Genomic DNA, 23,816 nt, shown 5'->3' on the forward strand with positions numbered 1-23,816 from the left:
TTGGGTGGATAGCAGTATTAAAGAAATGAAGAAATTAATGGCACATCTACACCCAACAGCAAGCCCTTTTACTGCAGAAAGACAGAAAACATCAGAGACTATGGAATTAAAAAAATGTGATACAGATGCTTCATGATGATCTGAAAGAAAGGATAGCTAAACTAGATGAGAAAATAGAAAAAGTAGATGGGGAACTAAAAGATGTCAAGGGGATGATTGGGAAAAATGATGAAAAAATACAAAAAGTAGAAGAAAAGGCAGAGTTGACAGAAAAAAGAGTGGGAGGACTAGAGGATAGATTGACAACAACTGACAAAAATCAGGAAAGAACAATTATTGCCTTAGAGATGAACCGTTCTGATTATTACTTAAGATTTCAAAACAAAGAAGAGAACGGGGAAAACTTGGCAGAAGTCATGGCAGAGTTGCTGGCAGAAGTGATGGAGGAATCCAAAGAGAAGATATTAAATGGAATCGATGAAATATTCAGAGTGCACACAAGATATACAATGAGAAAATAATTGTTGAGAGAGGTGCATGTAAAATTCACAAAGAAAGCAATAAAAATAGAGATTTTACAGATAACAAGAAACACCCCAATAAAATATAAAGATAAAGAGATAGTAGTACTGAAACAAATACCCAGAAGAGTAAGAGACCTGAGGAAAAATTATCAATTTTTGACCAAGTGTTTAATCAAAAAAGGAGTGAGTTTCAGGTGGTTAATACCAGAAGGAATATTGGTGAGTTGGAAAGAACAAAGACATAGACTAGATTCTATAGAGAAAGCAAAATTATTCTATGAGCAATTCTGGGGACCAGAAGATGATGGAAGATTGGGAGAGGCAAGAGAAACCAGATACCAAGAAGAAGCCGTAAAAGGAAAAGAAAAAAAAAAAAAAACCAAGAGAGAGGACAAAAGAACAAGAAGAAAGAGCAATAAGAGAAGGCGCAAGGTCAAAATATGCAAAAGAACAAAGAGAGATAAGAGCGATAAGATTGACAAAAACCAGCAATAAGTAAATCATGGAAGAAGAAATAAAAGCAATATCAATAACCATAAACGAATTAAATTTGGTGATAAAAAGGAATAGAACTTTCAATTAATTATATAAACTAAAAATGGACATTATATGTTTACAAGAAGTTCATATTAGAAAACAACACAAAAAACTATTGGAGTACTCTAAATTGGGAGAACCATTTACTTCGTTGACACATCAAAGTAAGAAAGGAGTAGCGTTATATGTTAAAAAAAAACATTACACCCCAAGCAAATATTTGTTGATGAAGAAGGGAGGATCCTTATGGTGGAAGTATCAATGAATTATAAACAAATACTTTTGGTAGCGATATATGCACCAAATGATAATCAAGAAGAATTTTTTTGGAAAATTGCACAGAAAAATAATAGAACTTGAAAATGAAAATATTTGTATAATGGGTGACTTTAATGCGGTAACAGATGCTGACTTGGATTACAAAGCAACAAAGATAAACAAGAAACCTAGGAAAACTCTTCCAAAAACCTTTTTTACAATGGTAGAGGAACTAAGCATACAAGATACTTGGCGGAGAGGACACTCGAAGAAAAAGCAATACACTTTTTATTCGGATAGGCACATGTCATGGTCTAGAATAAATACGATATCTATGTCAACAGACTTATTAATCAATGTACAAGAAGTAAATATTGAAGCAAGTATATGGGCAGATCACAATCTGATCACAATTATATGGAAAGAACAAAGAAAAAGATGGAGATGGACTTTGAATCAAACAATATTAAACAAAAAAGAATTTCAACAATTCATGGAGAAGGAGTTGGTCTTTTTTTAAAAAGGAAAATAAAAAAGAAGACACTTCACTTCAAAACATATGGGACACAGCAAAAGCATATATTAGAGGGCTGGCAATGACATATCTGGGTAAAAAGAACAAAAAGAAAAGGCAAATGCAAAAAAAGCTGGAAGAGGAGTATAAGAAGTTACAAAAAGATACACAAAATAAAAGGATTAAAAAACAAATGGAACTGAAAAAAACATGAAATGAACTTAATTGAAAAAGAGGACTTGGCAGGCAAAATAAAGGACTCTAAACAGAACTTTTTTGAAAATAAAAACAAGCCAGGCAGATGGTTGGCATATAAAATGAAAAAAGAGAGGGGAAAAATTAATTAATCAATTAATGGATGAGAAAGGAACTATATGTTATAGAAATGAAGAAAAGAAAAAATAATTCAACATTACTATGAGAGATTCTGTAATCCAGAGACAATATCTGGAGAGAAGATAAAAGAATAGTTTAAAAAAATCTGAATTACCTAAAATATCTTTAAAATATAAGGAGGCTTTGGAGGAAAGAATAACGATGATGGAACTAACAGAGGGGATTAAAAAACAAAAGAATGGGAAAACACCGGGCTCAGATCGATTACCAGCAGAGTTATATAAAACACTACAAGATGTAATAAGTAATGTAATGCTGGAGGTATTTAATGATCTTCTAGTGAAAGCAAAGATACCAAATTCATGGATGGAGGCATATATCACTCTTATACCTAAAGAAGATACATATTTGCAACAAGTTAAAAATTACAGACCGATTTTTTTGTTGAACCACGGATTACAAGATATATGCATAAATAATGGCGAATAGATTAAAAAGGTTGTTAAATGAATTTATACATACAGATCAAAATGGTTTCTTACCTAAAAGACAGATTAGAGATAATATGAGGACAATCCTGAACACTTTGGAATATTATGAGGTACACTCAGAAAAACAAATGGCAATGATGTTTCTGGATTCTCAGAAAGTGTTTGATAATGTAAATTGATAATTTATGATAAAGCAATTACAGATTATGGACTTTGGGGAGAGATTTATAAATATGATAAAAGGTCAGCAAAGGTGATGATAAATGGAGATATGAGAGAAAAGGTAAATATAATAAAAGGAATAAGGCAGGGATGTCCTCTATCCCCATTTCTCATGCTTATTTCAGAGTTTTTACTTGGAGTTGGGGTTTTTTCTGGAACGCTGACACCATTACTGTTTGTGTTGACACTAGAGGTATTAAACAGAAATATAAGACAAAATGAAGAAATAAAAGGAATGAAAAATTTAAAAAGAAGAATACAAATTGCAAGCATTTTCAGATGACTTAGTGTTTATTTTAGAGGAGCCACAACTATCAGGACTTAAACTAAGACTTAAACTTAGAACAATTAGAAGAATATGAGAGGTGGCAGGGTTGAAATAAATAAAGAAAAAACAAAAATATTGGGGAAAAACATTACAGAGAAACAGAAAAGAGACTTAATGGAAAAATTAGATATTCAGATTACTAAGAAGGTAAAATATTTAGGAATTCAACTAACTGCAAGATGTGTAATGATTAAAGAGGATAATTATTATAAATTGAAAAAACAAATTGAGATGGACTTGGAGAAATGGAAAATTTTGCAATTATCACTAATGGGAAGGATAGCGATAATTAAGATGAATATATTACCGAGATTGTTGTTTTTATTTCAAACAATACTGATGAAAGTGGATAAGAAATACTTTGAACATCTTAATAAAATAGTAATGAAATTTATATGGCAAGGGGAAAAAGCGAGAATCAACATAAAAATGCTACAAGATGCAAGTCTTCGAGGAGGATTTGGACTACCAAATTGGGAGCTACATTATCAGGCAGCAGCATTATTATGGATGAGAGAATGGATCGAATTAAGAAATACAAGATTATTAACTTTGGAGGGACATGATTTACAATTGGGATGACACACCTTTTTATGGTATGGTAGAAATAAGATGCACGGCTATTTTCAAAGACATTATGTAAGAAACACTTTATTATTAGTGTGGGAGAAAGTGAGAGATAAATATTATTTGAAAATACCAACATGGCTATCAACAATGGAAGCGTTAATACATCCAAATATTATTAATATGGGAAATATTGTTAGATATAAAGATATATTATCAGAAAAGGGGGAATTGAAAACGAAACAAGAAATAGAAGAACAAGGGATTGGATTGGTATACGCAATTGCATATAGAAACAAGATATGAAAAAGACGCTAAACTATATGGTTTTTATTTGGAGAAGACAGAACTGGATGAGATACTCATAGGAATAGATGAGAGAATGATTAAAAAAACCTGTATAATTATTTACTTAGTATTAAGTTAGAAGAGGAACAGGTAAAAGAAATAATGATAGCCTGGGCCAAAAATTTTGGATATACAATTGAGTAAGACAAATGGCAGCAATTATGGGAAAGAAATTATAAATTAACAATGTCCATAGCATATAAGGAGAATCAGTATAAAATATTTTATAGATGGCACATGGCACTGGAAAAATTGGCAAAAATATTTAAAGATAAATCAGCTAAATGTTGGAAATGTCATCAGATACAGGGATCGTATTATCATATCTGGTGGACATGTCCAGAAGTGAGAAACTATTGGGTAAAAATTCAAACATGGTTAGAGGAAATGATACAACAATGTATTGATTTAAAACCTGAACTGTTCCTATTGGATATCTTCCCAGAGAAATATAGTAAAGAAAATATATATCTGATTATACATGTAATAACTGCAGCGAGGACTTTATTTGCACAAATACAAATACACAAATACAAATAATGAGCCGAGGTGGTGCAGTGGTTAGGGTACAGTACTACAGCAACTTCAGCTAACTGCTAGTTCAGCAGATCAGCGGATCAAATCTCACCGGCTCAAGGTTGACTCAGCCTTCCATCCTTCCGAGGTGGGTAAAATGAGGACCCAGATTGTTGGAGGCAATATGGTATTTAGTATACTGTCTTTGGTGTAAGCCGCCCAGAGTCCTCGGAAAGTAGGCGGCATAGAAATATGAATTATAAAATAAATAAAAATAAAAAATTGGAAAGCAGAAAAAATCCCTATAGAAGAAGTAATTAAGAAAATATTGTAATTTGCAGAAATGAATAGACTAACATTGACAATTAAAGGAAAGGAAGAATCGGAGTATTATAGGATATAGGGGCAATTCTATCAATGGATAGAGATGAGATATAATTAAAATTAATATAAATGCAAGAAATTTGGAAAAATGTTGTAATAAATTAAATTAAAATGTAAAAGTAAGATAGAAATGTAGTAAGAAAATGATGGTAAAGGAGGAATATGATGACAAAAAATTTGTACTCAGATGACACACAGAATAATTAATGATGTATTGTTTGTTTAAACATAAAATAAAAAACTTTTTTTTAAAAAAAAGATGTGACTATATGTTTTCTTGCTTTCCTACTTAATTTTCCCCATGAGCTGAGTTCTATTGTTCAGATCTGGCCTCAGCACTATAACGTAGCATTTGGGGAGAAAGATACAACTCAGCAGACCAGCTGCAGAGGCCAAGATGGAGAAGATCTCCACGGCCACCATGGACCTCCCTTTGGTGCTCAGATAGGTGGGGAGAAAGGAGACCCAGACACTGCAAAAGACCAGCATGCTGAAAGTAATGAACTTGGCTTCATTAAAACTGTCTGGTAGTTTCCTGGCCAGAAAAGCCACTATGAAGCTGATGAGACTCAGGAAACCCATGTAGCTCAGAACAGCATAAAACATGGCGGTTGAACCTTCATTGCATTCCAGCACGATTTCTCCCTTCACAGAATGAAAGTCCAAATTAGTAAATGGGGGGGAGATTGCCAGCCAGGAGGCACAAAGAGCTGTTTGCACGAGGGGACAGGCCAGGACTAAGATCAGCTGCTTCCCCAAGAGTTTTCTTGCCCTGTTTCCTGGCTTAGTAGCCATGAAGGCCAGAACTACAGTCAGAGTTTTTGCCAAGACAGATGAAATGGCAGTGGAGAAGACGATGCCGAAAGTGGTTTGTCGGAGGAGACAGGTGAGGTTCCTTGGCCGCCCGATGAAGAGGAAGGAGCAGAGGAAGCAGAGCAGGAGGGAGACCAGGAGAAGGTAGGTGAGGTTGCGGTTGTTGGCCTTGACGATGGGTGTGTTGCAGTGTTTGATGAAGGCTGCCAACACGAGGATTGTGATCAAAGAGAAGAAAAGAGCTAGGGAAACTAAAATGAAGCCGAGTGTATCCTCATAGGAGAGAAAGTTCATGGTCTTGGGAATGCACAGAACGTGGTTCTTGTTTGGCTGTTGGTCTTCTGGGCAGGGGATGCACTGAGCTGCATCTGGAAGAACAGGCACCAGCTGACATTAGACAGAGAACTAGGGATTATCCTTGAGGGGAACTGTTTTCCCAATGAAAGACCTGAAATGCCCCATGCTCCCCATCTCTTTACTTCTGCTGCACACAACACAGAAGGATCCAGAAGAATCAGCAGCTCAAAACTTCTCAGGAGTAATTATATAATGAATTAATTGAATTGTTTTATTTTATTATTACATTTTGAAATTCCCATCTTCCATATCGAGGGACTCTAGGCGGTGCTCAATATTTATTTTATTTATTTATTTATTTTTTTATATTTATATACCGCCCTTCTCCTGAAGGATGCGGGGTGGTGAACAGCCAAGATAAAACACAAGAAATACAAAATTTAAAAAGAGTATTAAAATCCAATTAAATTAATTTGGCCCACAATTAATAAAATATTAAAACATATAAACAGTACATAAAAGCTAAAAACTGCTGCTAACAACTTAAAGGATCTATTCAAGTTAAAAGTTCTGAATGAATCTCATGTTGATTTGCTCAGTTGATTTGACACCTCATATTGTCTCTCACTCCTCCCCAGGCAGCCACGCCAGACCTCCTCATTCCTGCTTGTTTGATCAAACTTGCCTGTTTGATTAGAAATGGTCCCTTCTGGGCAAGGAATACATCCGTAGCAACAAGAACGCTTCCCCTCTGCAACTTTCCTGGCTTGTCCTGGAAGGCAGCTCTTCACACATCGGGAGAAAGGCTTTGTCTGAAAGGAGAGTGAGATTAGCTTTGACGTGGAGTGGTTAGAAATGGTCAGATTTGCTTTGGGGTCTGCATAAAAGCAGCCCCTCCTCTTCCTTCCCCTGAATAGAATTTGCATCACAAACACCTGGTCCTTCCTCTCAGCTTTCCTGAACCCTGGAAACAACATCTACTCCCCACCTGATTGGCCCACACAATGGCGTCAGGGTTGATGCTGAAACCTTCAGCTGAAGGAGCCTCCGGATTGGCCCATCTGACCTTCTGTCGAAGAGTCGTCATATTTGCAAAGATGACCCAGTTGAGGATATCAAATCCGGCATATTTCATCCCAGTTTCTGAAAAGGAGACCTCCTCCCCGGCGGTGTTGTTGAAAAGGACCTTTCTCAAGAAAGTGTGCATCTGGAATGGCAAAACAACCAAACAAACAAAGTCCATGAAAATGAAGAGACTTTATATCAAAGTTACAACTAAGCTGTAGATTGAAGCAAAGTTCTTTTTCCGGAGCTCCTAAATATTCAGTTTCAAGAACTGAAACTACAAATTATTCCCAAGGAAAACTAGGTGATTGGATCCTAATCTTAATCTTATTTCATTTCATTCTTTTATTTCTCCCTTTATCTTTATCTTAATCATCATCACAACCATTACTTTTCTACATTGTGATATCTAAAATAGAAATTTCAAGATTTGTAGAAGATCACAGGGAAATGTTTATGAATCTTAAAACAGTGTAAAGCTGTTTCCTTGACCAGAAGGGAAGATCTGAAGATGAGAGTTACCTGCCAGGACTTCATAGAGAGGTGAAAGTCTGACTTCTTTCTGCCCCTCTTCAATGCCCACTTTGATTCCAAAGTATATGCAGCATGTAATGCATGTGCCACAGAATAGGCAGCATTGTAGACGCTGTAGCTGAAACCGGTCATCTTTCCATCAAAGACGGAGATCGGGAGAGTGTCCAGGTTCTCCTCCCCTGTGCAAACCCTTCGGCCATCAGGTGAGGCCACACCTGCCTTCAAAACCTCACAGTCAAATACAACTTCCCACCATTCGGGGAGAAAGACGTCTCCGTGGGGTTCATGTAGATTCAGAGCCCAGAGATAATCTTTGAATCCTGGCACCGGGTTTGTATGGACTGTGAAAGACAAAGCACCATGGAAGGATTTTAGTTTCCCCCACTCGTAGTGATAGCCAATAGCTGAAAATTCCCATTGGGTGGTCAGGATCCAGACCTTCCCAGAAGAAGTGTGGTTCTCTTCTTCATAATAGGAGAGGGATATTAAAAGGCTTTGCAGAATAGTTGAAACCCCGGAGATAATCACAACCTGAGCATCACTGTTCAAAATTGTCCAAAGCATATTGATTTTTGCACTGGTCAATTCATTGAATATTGAGATATGGCGCATGATTTGTTTTACAAAGTGTATGCAGATGTCATTCTGGGCAAGGGTGGCGTCAAAAATCCGGATGAAATCATCACTGCTCTCTGACTTCTGAACAACAATCCCAATCCAGTTCCACTGGAAATATAGAAAGAGCTGGATGATGGCTGCATTCTGTAAATGATACTGAGGATCGATCTGGTAGAAGGTGGGGAACCGGCTCTTATCCCTCAAAACAGGGTCAGAGAACCGGTAACCTAGCTGAAGAGATGGTAGGGACGGAGGAAAAAGAAGTGAAAGAAGGAAAATGATACCTGTATTTTTTGTTACTAATCTCAGATCATCTAGACTAGCAGGTATCCTATTCTAGACCCAAATCCTCACAACTTTGGACCTTCATAAGATGTTTTCTTCTGGGCTTCTGGTTTGACTTCCGTCGCTGTCAGACGGTCCCTTGGGACCGCCAGCCCCATCGCCTGTAAAGAGCCACCTTTACAGCTGAAAGGCGGCTCAAAAAACTCCATTTCCTAAAGGAAATGTGAGATAGAGCAGGCGAGGGCAGGTAGAGCCCTCTGCGAAGTCCCCAGAATTTTTCTTTTACTCTTGGGGACGAAGCAGGATGAGGCTCCCTATTTCCTTCACCGCTGCTCCGGGCTTCGGGAGACCTCTGCCTTTTGCAGAGCCAGGTGACGAGACCAAACCTTTCAACGAAAAACAACAGATTGTTTAGTTAAAGAGGACGAGATCTGGACTTGGGACCCTAAATCGCAAGTACTTTTAATGATCTTATAAGCGTTTTTAAGTGAAGGAAAAAAAAGTTTAAAATGGCGACCGCTGAGGCTTGAGAAGAAAAAAAGCCCAAAGTGATAGTCCTTCCGTAACAAGCTACAAAGGAGCAGAACAAACAGTGCTGGCAAGAATAGAGAAAAGAAAGAAAGAAAAATCCTCTTTCTTTAAAAAGAGTTTGTCTGTGTGGCAGGATGGCATTAAAATTAACAAAGCCAGACAAACAAGCAGCGGGGCGGGGAGTTCCCCCATTTACAATTATGTGAACAAGTTTCGAGTTTACAGACTCAGAAGAATGGTTTTAATTTAAAAGAATTTGTTTTGAAGGAAATGGCAAGACATGACGAGATTGTGAACCAGAATTTTGAAAAATTTAGGCAGGAAATTAAAGAATTCATACAACTAAAGTATGATAATTTACAACGGAAGATTGTAACAGTGACTAATGCTTTTTCAGAAATAGTTATAAAGATGGATACAAATATCAAGTTATTAGAGTCTAAAATGGAGGAAGTTGATGATAAGATTTATAATTTGGACAATAAAATACAAAGAATGGAAAATGATTTGATAAATATTCAAGACAATAGCTCTGAAGTAAAGTCTAAAAAGGAAGCTGATAACGAGACTTACAATGCAGAAAATATAAAGCAAGGGATTGAAAAAGAAGTTACAATGATGCAATACAGGCTCACAGAATTTGCGGTTAGAATGAGAGGGTTACAGGAAAATAATAGAGATGATTTAAGAAAAATATCTGCTGAAGTTCTGGCCGGGATTTTAAAGGTTCATCCAAAGGAGGTATCTTGTAAGATTGATAAGGCCTATAGAGTAAATTCTTGGATTGCAAAGCAAAGGCAATTGCCTAGAGATATGGTGATTTATTTTACAGATAAAGAAATAAGAAATGATATTGTGCAAAAATCTTTTAATTCTACTCTACAATTGTATGGAAGAAAGATTTGGATATATAAAGAGTTGCCGCCCAAGATATTAAAAGACAGAAAGAAATTTGGATTTTTGGTGACTGAGCTAAAGAAACAAAACATCTCATTCAGGTGGGATGTCCCAGTTGGCATAATATTGAGATATCAAGGAGAAAGATACCAACTAAATACTGTTGAAAAAGCAGAAGAATTTTACTATAAGGTTCTTAAAATGGGTTCAACATCTTCATGTATAATACATGAGTGGAATAAAGAAAAGCAAAATCAACAAGAGATAGAAATTCAGGATAAGCAGAAGGAGACGGAAGTAATGGAAAAACAACAAGTCACAGAGGTCTTTGTAGATGAGCCGCTTCTGGATTCTCCTTTAGAGGTCTCAGCTGGACTATTTACAAATACAAGAGAGGCGGCTTTGGATGCTAATGTGATGATTTATCAAGTTACAGACCAGCATAGAAATCAATCAGTTGACATACAACTTATAGAAAAGAAACCAGAGTGGAGATTTAAGCCACAAAAGCAAAACGAACAAGATCAAGTTACAGATCAGCATGAAAACCAAATAGTTGATACACAATTTATAGAAAGGAAATCAGGATGGAGATCTAACCCACAAAAAGCCAAGAAAAGAAGAAGCAGGTCTTACAAAAACAAAAACTTTTAAACTAAACAATAGTGTAATGCCAGTTATCTAAGAGATGATTGAATATATGAAAAGATAGCTGAGGCAAAGTATTGATTTATATTATCCTGAGGAGAGTGTCAAACCTCTGCAGTGCTGTACTTTTGGGATGTGAAAAGGGCCTTAAACTGAATGGACTGGAATTATCTATTTTGGATTCTTTGGTAAATGTATTACGTTTATGCTGAGCTACAAGGTAAGAGAGTTATGGGATTGGGGCACGCAGAAGATCTGGTTGTTACCCTATTATGGTGGTTGGAATTAATAATCCAAATGAAAGAAACTACTATAGACACTATATGGAATACAAATATAAAGTCACTCGGGTGGTTGTTTTTTATATATCAAGACATCTATTGTTGATGGGGGCAGATGGTAATTGAAGATACCGAACATACTGTTCGAATTAGGATGTGATGCTACCCTAATATGGGTGATGGAGTTAACAATCCAGCTGAAAGACACTACAGAAGATATTATATGGATTACAAGCTTAAAATCATTTGAGGATTTTATTTACATAAGGGAATACTTTTTAGTGGTGTGGGCAGAAGAATAAAGATATTAAGAATTATTATGTATGGTAGTCCTGTAGGAAAGTGGGTGGAGATAGGTTAGCTTATTGATTGTTTCGTTGAAGAAAAGGGATATTATGTTTAGATATGAATATATATAAAAGATTTGAGTTAAGAGATATATCTATGGGGTGGAGGAAATGGGCAGACTATGAGTTGAATAAAAGTTAAATTAGGATTTATTATATAGTTTTATAGTGGAAGGTTGCTTTGAAATGTCATATTAATATATAAAAAAGATTTGATTTAAGAGATATATGTATGGGGGAGGAGAAAAAGAGTAGATTATGAGTAGAAATTGCTAAACTGGGGGATATAATAATATTATTATGCTAAATTAGGAGTTATTATATAATGTCATAGTAGAATGTTATTTTGAAATGTATAGTATAAGGGGGATATAATAATATTATTAGAAAGAAAGGGTCAGCATATGGGGGATGGAGTAAGGGGATGGTGAAGTATTATATAATCTGTTATGAATTTGGGTTTTACTTTGAAGAAGCCACAGGGGGAGGGGGAGGGGGGGTTAGGGAGGAGGGGGGGAAAGGGGGGAAAATTTGTATTTGAAAAACTTTTTCAATAAAAAAAAAAGATGTTTTCTTCTGGTCATAGAATTGGCTCTGTGAGTTGTTGGCAGTAACCACATAAGGCACAAGAATGATGAAAACCACCAAGAGCCTTGCTGGTGTAGCGGTCTAAAGTGCTGTTATGTTAGCACTTAGCTGCCGGCTGCCTGCAATTAGCGTGAGTTCAAATCTCACCAGGCTCAAGGTTGACTCAGCCTTCCATCCTTCAAGGTAGGTAAATTGAGGACCCGGATTGTGGGGGCAATAAGCTGACTTTGTGTAAAAACAACACCACTTAGAGGGGGCCAAAAGCCCTAATAAGCTGGTATATACAAAAGTATGACAGCTATTGCTATAATGCATTGTAAGCCACCCTGAGTCTATGGAGAAGGGTGGCATATAAATTGAATAAATAAATAAATAAATAAATAAATAAATAAATAAATAAATAAATAAATAAATAAACAAACTGCCTGGAATGCATATGGGTAAATATATAAAAAAAGGGGGGGGATGACATTGCCATAGGTCAGGGATGGTGAAACTTTTCAGCACTGAGTGCCGAAAAGGGCGCACACACATCTGGGCCACAATCCAGAGAGGACTTTCCCAGGGCACATGCATGTGCCCGAAAATGAACTTCTGGTTTTTGGCACGTGCATGCACACTAGCCAGCTAGTCTTCCGGGTTTCTGGCATGGATGTGCTCATGACGATCAGCTGGCCAGCACCCATGCTCATGCAGGAAAATGGAAGACCAGCTATTCCAGTTTCCAGCACTGCCATATGCAAAAACGCCAGCTGATCATCGTGCGCGGATGTTACCAGAAACCTGGAAGAGGAACAGGTGATGAACTTTTTGTTAGTCAGATAACTAAGGTATGTAAGAAGCACACCACAATAGTAATAGGGGATTTTAATTCCCTGACATCAACTGGGAGACAAACTGCACCAAGCAGAAGATCAAGCAGGTTCCTGACAAACCTAGCAGACAACTTTGTTTCCCAAAAGGTAGAGAAAGGAACAAAGGGATCAGCATATTGGATTTAATTATCACTAACAGAGATAAAATGATAGAAGGTGTTGAAGCTACAGAAACCTAAGAAAGCTAATTTCAATAAACTTAGAGAGAGCTTGGGAAGGATTCCATGGATGAGAATCCTCAAGGGGAAAACAACTGAAGAAACTTGAGAAATTTTGAAAAGTGAGATTATAAAAGCCCAGTCTAGCACAATACCAATGAAGAAGAAAAATAACAGATCTCAAAAGTAACCAGCATGGTTGCATAAAGAACTCTCTGACAAATTGAAAGACAAAAAGGGCAAGTATAAAAAGTGGAAAGAGGGGCACATAACTAAGGCAGAATATGAGCAAATAGCCCGAGCCTGCAAAGATGAAGTGAGGAAAGCTAAGGCTCACAACAAACAAAGGCCTGTGACAAAAGTAAAAAATAACCAAAAAAAGCTTCTTCCAATATGTTAAAAACAAGAAAAAAGTCAAGGAAACAATTGGTCCATTGCTGGGAGAAAGTGGCAGGAAGGTGACAAGCAACAGGGAGAAAGCCCAACTACTTAACTCATTTTTTGCATCTGTCTTTACACAAAGGAAAAAATCAATCCAGCCTATCAAAAACAGCACCATAAAAAACAGATTAGGAACACAAGTTAAAATATGAAAGAAAATGGTAAGTGAACACCTGTCTACCTTAGACAAGTCCAAAACACCAGGAGTGGATGGATTACACCCCAAGGTTCTGAAGGAACTGGCAGATGAGATCTCAGACCCACTGAACTATATCATTCAAAGATCCTGGAGGAACAGGCAGCTGCTAAAGGACTGGAAAAGAGCTGCTGTAGTTCCCACATTCAAAATAGGGGAAAAAAATAGAATCAGGTACCAACAGACCCATCAGCCTGACCTCAATAGCAGGTAAGATTCTGGAAAAGATAATCAAGCAACGAATCAGCAAACACCTAGAAGCAAACAAAGTGATAACCAAAAACCAACATGGCTTTGTTAAAAGGAGATCATGCCCGAATAATTTTATTGCATTCTTTGACAAAGTGACAAAATTAGTGGACCAGAGGAATACTTTCGATATAATTTGCTTGGACTTCAGTAAAGCATTTGATAAAGTAGACCATAACCTACTACTTGATAAAATAGAAAAAATGGATTAGACAGCATCACCACCAGATGGATTTGTAACTGGCTGACCAACCACACGCAACGTGTAGTCCTCAATGGAACTGCATTTACACAGAGGGAAGTATGCAGTGGAGTACCCCAAGGCTCTATTTTAGGCCCAGTACTCTTCAACATCTTCATCAATGACTTGGATGAGGGCATAAATGGGGAACTCATCATATTTGCAGATAACACCAAGCTAGCAGGAATAGCCAAAACTCCGGAAGATAGGCTTAAGATACAGAAGGATTTTGACAGACTTGAACATTGGACACTATCTAACAAAATGAAATTCAATGGTGAAAAAAGTAAGGCAAGAAATTGCTCTACATTTAGGCAAGAAAAACAAAATGCTCAGGTATAGTATATGTGGTACCTTGCTCAATAGCGGTGACTGTGAGAGGGATCATGGAGTCCTAGTGGACCATCACTTAAATATGAGCCAGCCATGTGCTGCAGCTGCCAAAAAAGCCAACACAGTTCTAGGCTGCATAAACAGAGGGATAGAATCAAGATCACGTGAAGTGTTAATACCACTTCATAATTCCTTGGTAGGGCCACTCATGGAATACGGCATCCAGTTTTGGTTGCCATGATGTAAAAAAGATGTGGAGTCCCTAGAAAGAGTGCAGAATAGAGCAACAAAGATGATTAGGGGACTGGATGCAAAAACATATTAAAGAATAGTTGCTGGAATTGGATATGTCTAGTCTTATGAAAAGAAGGACGAAGAGTGACAAGGAGTGGTGAAATCCAAATTTTTTTTACTACCGGTTCTGTGGGCATGGGTGTGGTGTGGCTTGGTAGGCATGGCAGGGGAAGGATACTGCAAAATCTCCATTTTGAGAGAAAGAGAAAGAGACAGAGAATGAAAGAGAGAATCAGAGAGAGAGGGAGAATCAGAATGAGAGAGAGAGAGAGTGGAGGAGAGAGAGAGAAAGAGAGAAGGGGAGACAGAGAGAAAGAGTGGGAGAGAGAATGAGTGGGAGAGAGAGGGGAGAGAGAGAGAGAGAAAGAGAGAGGAGGAGAGAGAGAGAAAGAGAGAGGAGGGAGAGTGCCTGAAGGACCTGATCCTATCACTGGGAGTCCCGGTGCTTCAGCAAGCGGTGTGCTGGATTCATATTAGTGGTCCGCTGGATTTAAAATTATGAACTTGGTGGTCCCTGAGGTCCAAAATTTTGGGGGCCCCTGGACTAGAAGACCTCCAAGGTCCCTTCCAACTCTGTTATTCTGTTCTTTTCTTCTGCTCACAGAATTGGCTCTGCAAGTTGTTGGCCGTAACCACACGAGTCAGAATTTACAGCATTCCCCCTTTCATCATGTTGCATGTCCAGGTACCTGAGAAACCTTGAAATTGGCAAACACGGTTGCCATCTGGTATGAAGTTTCGGAGCTGAGGCCACCAAGGACAGAGACAAGGTTGTCCTCTGTGTCACACTTATAGTTAGGGAACACTTTTCCCCGGCTGGAGAGCAGAGATAGGCTGACATCTGGAGTCATGCTTGTATGATGGTTCTCTTCGTAGATGCGGAAGCCCAGAGTGATGTTGGGGAGAAGCTGTGAGTCTCTGTTGATCTCCTGAATGGCAAATGCCAAAGCCAGAATGTGTTGGTAGTTCTTGGGAACAGGTCTTTGTCGCAAGTGTTAGAGGACAAGAATTAGACAGGAGCAGGAAGGAGGTGTTTATTTTGTTAACAAAGCATTATCAGGATTCTAGAACAGATCAACACAAATGAGTTGATTTATGTTACTCGTGTCAGAAAACAGGGCTGCTGTCAATCAGTTGATCCTGTTCTTATTGTCAACAGTGTATGCCACATCCCCTTCTCCTCTCTCTGCGGTACATTTAAGTGAGTTATAATTTAGAGCATGAGTTTAATTCAAGTCAGTATTGACTTTTCCAAAATGAACTTTTCAGTCCAGTTAAAGAAATGGGGTTGATCCTCTTGATAAAACTACACATTTTATTATATCCAGTCACAGAAATATTAAAAGCTGACATCTTCTGTCCTATATTCCCAAGCATTTTCCCCCAATCTGGCACCCTATCATGTTCTCTGAGTCCTTTTGAATTAGGTGGCTTTCTAAATCCAATAAATTATATTAAATTGAATTAAATTGAATGTCTGATCAGGTTGACTTTTCTAGCTAGAAATGATGATGCCAGTATATCTGAATGGCTCAAGTTAGAAAAAAACAGTTTTAGTGTCTCTGAAGGTGGAACTCTTTCTGTTGGGGGTTCTCCAAAGAAACTCACTCCTCTGACCTAGAAGTGCTAGATTTAACAAGAGATTGGTGGGACAAAAGACAGACCCTCACTATGTGGAATGTAATGTAAGCATGAAGGATCCCAAAGGTGCTTTTTTCAGGAGGCAACTGGACTTTCTTCTTTTTTCTTTTGAAAACGTTTCACTTCTCATCCAAGAAGCCTCTTCGGCTCTGACAGGAAGTGGGGAATGGAAGGATTTACACTCCTTGAAGACAGCTGGTTATTTAGAGGGTCATTGAAGCACTTGGAAAAAATTGTAGACTCCAGGAACCAGGAGCATTGCTGAGGTGACCCTGAGGACACAGATAAACCCTCCAAGTACTTCAACGACACTATGAAAGGATGCAGATGACCAGCTGTCTGCAAGGGGTATAAATCCTTCCATTCCCCACCATCCTGTCAGAGCTGAAGAAGCTTCTTGGATGAGAAGCGAAATGTCTTCAAAACCAAAAACAAAGAAAGTCCAGTTGTTTCCTGAAAAAAAGCACCTTTGAGAGCACTCTGACCTGGATGACTGAGAATCTCTACAGACGTTTAAGCATGAAGGATGGTGTTACAAATCATCAGAGTAATGGGATGGGAAGATGAATTCAATGCAGCAGTAAGATAGAGGACCCTAGCATTATTTTTCCCCAAGTTCAGCCCAAATTGTCTTCTACACAATGTGCACCTTATCTACAGGAACAGGGAGAAAAAGTTGACTCCCTATCCAGTGTGAGAAACTAATCTTCACCACTCTTCGGCTTGAGAAAGGATTAGAGGGAGATTGATTGATCAAAAGGAATAAATTTGTCCTAAATCGGAAGGCTCCACACCAACAGAGGCTGGGTGGGATTTAAATGTGCCCCATCTTTAAGTCTGACCTTTCCACATTGCCCCAAGAAAAAAGACAATCAAGGAAACACTTACACAGAAAGGATATCCCAATCACCGGGTGACTCATCTGGGAGTGGTATAACTACATTAAGGGAGAGAGGCAGGTTTCCACCGATGGTAAGATCTCCAGGTTTGTAATAGTCTTTTTGTTCTGGGAAAGGTCTCCTCCAGAAGCAATTCGGCCTCAGGTCCATCTGGACAGTTGCAGGAAAGAGCCATAGCAATGCTAAGAGTGAAATCATTGGCCACAAAAAGAGACTTTTTTTCCTACAGGAAGTCAAAGGAGGGTCTTGTAGGAACTGTGATGCTCTGGTGACTTCAGAAGGTTCAAGTGGAGTTTTCAGTCTTCACGTAAACATTCATCTAAACTCCAACTGTAAAAGGACCCAGCTATAGTATTCGGAGCTTGGAGATAAACATGTTTTCACCATAATATCTTTAGGTTTAGGGTGGATTAATCTGTGGAAATCCACTGAGATGAAATTAGAATTACTTGTGTTTGATTAATCCCATGTCCACATTATCCCCATCACACTTTTGTCATTTTGACAGGATGAAAACCTATTTCTGAAACTACAGTTGTGCCTCTCATTCTGTCAATTGGGCAACTGTGTTTGGACAGTGATGGAGCTTTAGAATTGGATGAGAATTTGTCCGATCCCCTTAATGTAGGACACACATGATGCAAATACTTTTAAATCTCTGAGATCTTTTTGGAATTGACTGTCTCTGCAGCTACCACCAAACTCTTTCCAGAGCCTTCTCTGTGGGGGCACCCGCCATCTGGAATGAGCTCCCCCCGGAGATACGGAGGATCCCGGACCTGCGCACTTTTCGCCGTGCCATCAAAACATTTCTTTTTCAGCAGGCCAGCCTGGCCTAACCTCTCTTTTAAACTTTTAAACTTTTAAAATTTTTTAAATTTTAAATTTGTCTTAAGAATTTGGGGTGTTTTAAATTTCATTTTCCGGGCCAAATTATTTAATTGTATTTTAATGCTTTTTAACATTTGTATTATATGTATTTTATCTGGCTGTTCACTGCCCTGAGTCCTTCGGGAGAAGGGCAGTATACAAATTCAATAAATAAACAAACAAACAAACAAACAAACAAACAAACAAACAAACAATGAAACTCCCTGGGACTTCCTGGAATAGCTCACCATGGCCTTTATCTTACTGTTACTTCCCTCATTGGCCAATGGAGATATTTTTCAGCTATGAAGTATCTGGATGGTTTTTAATAATCAACAGCTTTCTTCTTTTCTTTATGACTTAGATGCATTCTGCCCAATCTCCCTGTCACTCAAGTGGGTCATTAATATTTTAAACAAGTATTTCAAGACCAATCATTCTGCCTGATGGAGGATTTCCTGAGGACGCGATCCAAAGCTTCTCTCAGCTGCACCATTCTGCTCTACACCATTTTTCAGTCCACATCCTTTGTGGTTTGAACCAGGATTGAACCTGGGTTACCTTTCCTTGAGTCAAAAGAATAATACCTATGAACCATCACCCTATGAGACAAATCCTGCATTTGCAGTGTCCCAGATAGATGATAGAGGCCCCATTGTACTTCCTCCTCCTCCTCATCATCATCATCACCATCCATGTGGTCTTGATGCCATCAAGCAGGGCATCCAGCTGGACCACCTAGCAAGGTTCAAGATTGGAGACCTGGCTGTGCTCTCGTTCCACTCAAGAACAGTTTTCAGTCTGTGGTGGTGGAAGTTGAGAGGTCAGCCCAGGGGTTTCTGCTATGTTGGGTGCTTCAGGGTCAGCTCTCTCTCCCTCTCTCGCTACCCCAAAACATTTTTGTATATTCAGGAAACATCTAAGACTATCACACAACATTGCCTTCCTTCCTCTCTGCCCAAGATCAAACAAATATTTAACTATTCTATTAATTAACACCCCATCAATCCATCCCAATGATAATCTGAGAGCATAAAAATATAATGGATCCCTTAATATCCACTTCACATGGTCTTGTTCATTAACGAAGCACGTTTATCTAGTCATAATGAAGAGAACACTCTATACAATTTAATGTTTTGCATTCAAAATATACAATGAGAAATAGTTGAATGAAAAAATTAGTAGAGAATTCTGCAACGCCCCAAGACTCCATGTGTACACATATGCTGTCAAAATGAGTATGTGTTGTTGTGTCTTGTCATAGTTGTCAACCTGCAAAATGACTTCGACTGAAGTCATGCTTACTTCTGCTTGTTTTCTTGGTTGCCATTCATGGGGGAGGGAGGGGGGAACCTTAGGAATGTGGTGCCTCAGCTGGCGAGTCATAACATCTACCAGCCGGCATGTGAACCATGTCATGTCAATGGACACCTGTCAGAGCCGGGCGGAAACGTACAACTGGACTGATTGGCCCAAGTGACGTGAGAGACTTAGGGGGTGGGGAAATCCTATTCTTTTAACTATCCCTACACACGGGAACAATTTAGAGATAGTTTCACCTTTCTAAGTGCCAATATGATGAATTCATTAAAGGGTTTCTTGAACCTGAACAATGTGTCAGAGTCCTGACTTCCCGGAGTTCATTAGGGCAGGAGCTCCGACAGAGAAGGCTCTCCTCCTGGGTGTCGCCAGCCGACATAACTTGGCTGACGGTATCCTCAGGAGTCCCTCTCTGTGGAGCGAACTGGCCGGTGGGAGGCTGTTGGTGGCAGAAGGCGGTCCCATAGATAACCTGGTCCTACGCCATGGAGCACTTTAAAGGTGGTAACCAACACCTTGAATTGCACTCAGAAGACCACTGGGAGCCAGTGCAGCTCGCGCAGGAGAGGTGTTACATGGGCATAACAAGGTGCGCTCATAACCACCTGCGTGGCCGCATTCTGGACCAGTTGGAGCCTCCGAGTGCTATTCAAGGGGAGCCCCATGTAGAGAGCATTACAGTAGTCCAGACGGGAGGTGACAAGGGTGTGAGTGACCATGCACAAGGCGTCCCAGTCCAGAAAGGGACGCAAGTGGCAGATCAGGCAAACCTGATAAAAAGCCCCCCTGGCTATGGCCGTTATATGCTCTTCTAAAGACAGCCGTGAGTCCAGGAGGACACCCAGATTGCGAGCCCTCTCTGTGGGGGGCAAAGATTCACCCCCAATAGTCAGTGATGGCACCTGCTGACTATACCGGGACGCCGGAAGCCACAGCCACTCAGTCTTGGAAGGGTTGAGTTTGAGCCTATTTCTCCCCATCCAGACCCATACGGCCTCCAGGCAGCAGGACATCACATCAAGGGCATCGTTGGGGTGGTCTGGGGTGGAGATGTACAGCTGGGTGTCATCAGCGTACTGATGGACTCTCACCCCAAAACCACGGATGATCTCACCCAGCGGCTTCACATAAATGTTGAACAGAAGGGCGAGAGGACTAACCCCTTTGGCACCCCCAAGCGAGGCCCCTCGAGGTCGACCTCTGTCCCCCTGCCAACACAAACTGCGAGCGGTCGGAGAGGTAGGAGGAGAACCATCGTAACATGGTGCCTCCAATTCCTAACCCCCACAACCGCTGCAGCATGATACCACGGTCGATGGTATCAAAAGCCGCTGAGAGATCTAATAGGCCCTCCAGAAATCATCAACCAATGCGACCAATGCCGTTTCTGTGCTGTACCCCTGCCTGAAGACCGACTGGAATCTGAGAGGCATTCTGAGCACATATTCCAGTTGGTGCATATTTATTTATTTTATTTTATTTATTTATTTTTATTTTTATACCGCCCTTCTCCCGCAGGACTCAGGGCGGTGCACAGCCAAAATAAAACATAGTATACAAAATTTAAAAACAATTTAAAAACAATTAAATAATTTTGGCCCAAATAATTTAAAACAACCCAATTAAAACCAAATCAATTAAAACTGAGAGGATGGGATCAAGCCAGCCCGGCTAGATGGAATAAGTGTGTTTTCAGGGACCGAGGAAAAGTCCAGAGGTCTGATATTGTGCGTATCTCAGGGGGTAGGTCATTCCAGAGGGCTGGTGCTGCCACAGAGAAGGCTCTCCTCCAGGGAGTCACCAGCTGGCACAGTCTGGCCGACGGCACCCTGAGGATGCCCTCTCTGTGCGAGCGAACTGGCTGGTGGGAGGCTATTGGCGGCAGAAGGCGGTCTCGCAAATACCCCGGCCCTAAACCATGGAGCGCTTTAAAGGTGGTCACCAACACCTTGAAGCACACCCGGAAGACCACAGGAAGCCAGTGCAGCTCGCGCAGGAGAGGTGTCACGTGGGAGCGCCCCGTCGCTCCCATAACCCCCTGCGCGGCTGCATTCTGGACCAACTGCAGCCTCCGGGTACACCCCAAGGGGAGCCCCATGTAGAGAGCATTGCAGTAGTCCAGGCGGGAAGTGACGAGTGCTTGAGTGACTGTGCGTGGGGAGTCCCGATCCAGAAAGGGACGCAAGTGGCATATCAGGCGAACCTGATAGAAAGCCACCCTGGCCACGGCCGTCATATGCTCTTCTAATGACAGCCGTGCGTCCAGGAGGATGCCTAAGTTGCAAACCCTCTCCGTGGGGGCCAATGATTCGTCCCCATAAGCCAGCAATGGGACCAGCTGGCTATATTGGGACGCCAGAAGCCACAGCCACTTGGTCTTGGAAGGGTTGAGTCGGAGCCTGTTTCTCCCCATCCAGGCCCTCACGGCCTCCAGGCAGCGGGACATCACATCAAGGGCATCGTTGGGGTGGTCTGGGGTGGAGATGTACAGCTGGGTGTCATCAGCGTACTGATGGACTCTCACCCCAAAACCACGGATGATCTCACCCAGCGGCTTCACATAAATGTTGAACAGAAGGGCGAGAGGTCTAACCCCTTTGGCACCCCCCAAGCGAGGCGCCTCGAGGTCGACCTCTGTCCCCCTGCCAACACAAACTGCGAGCGGTCGGAGAGTAGGAGGAGAACCACCGTAACATGGTGCCTCCAATTCCTAACCCCCACAACCGCTGCAGCATGATACCATGGTCGATGGTATCAAAAGCCGCTGAGAGATCTAATAGGCCCTCCAGAAATCATCAACCAATGCGACCAATGCCGTTTCTGTGCTGTACCCCTGCCTGAAGACTGACTGGAATCTGAGAGGCATTCTGAGCACATATTCCAGTTGGTGCATATTTATTTTATTTTATTTTATTTATTTATTTTTATTTTTATACCGCCCTTCTCCCGCAGGACTCAGGGCGGTGCACAGCCAAAATAAAACATAGTATACAAAATTTAAAAACAATTTAAAAACAATTAAATAATTTTGGCCCAAATAATTTAAAACAACCCAATTAAAACCAAATCAATTAAAACTGAGAGGATGGGATCAAGCCAGCCCGGCTAGATGGAATAAGTGTGTTTTCAGGGACCAAGGAAAAGTCCAGAGGTCTGATATTGTGTGTATCTCAGGGGGTAGGTCATTCCAGAGGGCTGGTGCCGCCACAGAGAAGGCTCTCCTCCAGGGAGTCACCAGCCGGCACAGTCTGGCCGACGGCACCCTGAGGATGCCCTCTCTGTGCGAGCGAACTGGCTGGTGGGAGGCTATTGGCGGCAGAAGGCGGTCTCGCAAATACCCCGGCCCTAAACCATGGAGCGCTTTAAAGGTGGTCACCAACACCTTGAAGCACACCTGGAAGACCACAGGAAGCCAGTGCAGCTCGCGCAGGAGAGGTGTCACGTGGGAGCGCCCCGTCGCTCCCATAACCCCCTGCGCAGCTGCATTCTGGACCAACTGCAGCCTCCGGGTACACCCCAAGGGGAGCCCCATGTAGAGAGCATTGCAGTAGTCCAGGCGGGAAGTGACGAGTGCTTGAGTGACTGTGCGTGGGGAGTCCCGATCCAGAAAGGGACGCAAGTGGCATATCAGGTGAACCTGATAGAAAGCCACCCTGGCCACGGCCGTCATATGCTCTTCTAACGACAGCCGTGCGTCCAGGAGGACGCCTAAGTTGCAAGCCCTCTCCGTGGGGGCCAATGATTCATCCCCATAAGCCAGCAATGGGACCAGCTGGCTATATCGGGACGCCGGAAGCCACAGCCACTCGGTCTTGGAAGGGTTGAGTCGGAGCCTGTTTCTCCCCATCCAGGCCCTCACGGCCTCCAGGCACTGGGACATCACTTCAAGGGCATCGTTGGGGTGGCCTGGGGTAGAGATGTACAGCTGAGTGTCATCAGCGTACTGATTGAACTCCACCCCAAAGCCACAGATGATCTCACCCAGCGGCTTCACATAAATGTTGAACAGAAGGGGTGAGAGGACAGACCCTTATGGCACCCCACAAGCAAGGTGCCTTGGGGTCGACCGCTGGCCCCCTGTCAACACAGATTGCGACCGGTCAGAGAGGTAGGAGGAGAACCACCGCAGGACGGTGCCCCCCACCCCCAGCCCCTTCAACCGGTGCAACATGATACCATGGTCGATGGTATCAAAAGCCACTGAGAGATCTAACAGGACCAGGATAGAGTAGCAAACCCTATCCCGAGCCCTCCAGAGATCATCCACCAACGCGACCAATGCTGTTTCCGTCCTGTGCCCAGGCCGGACGCCGGACTGGAGCGGGTCGAGATAGACAGCTTCATCCAGGTACTGGGGAAGCTGCCAC

Source organism: Pantherophis guttatus, chromosome 1 (assembly GCF_059756535.1).
Source record: "Pantherophis guttatus breed Tessera chromosome 1, ASM5975653v1, whole genome shotgun sequence".
NCBI lineage: Eukaryota > Metazoa > Chordata > Lepidosauria > Squamata > Colubridae > Pantherophis > Pantherophis guttatus.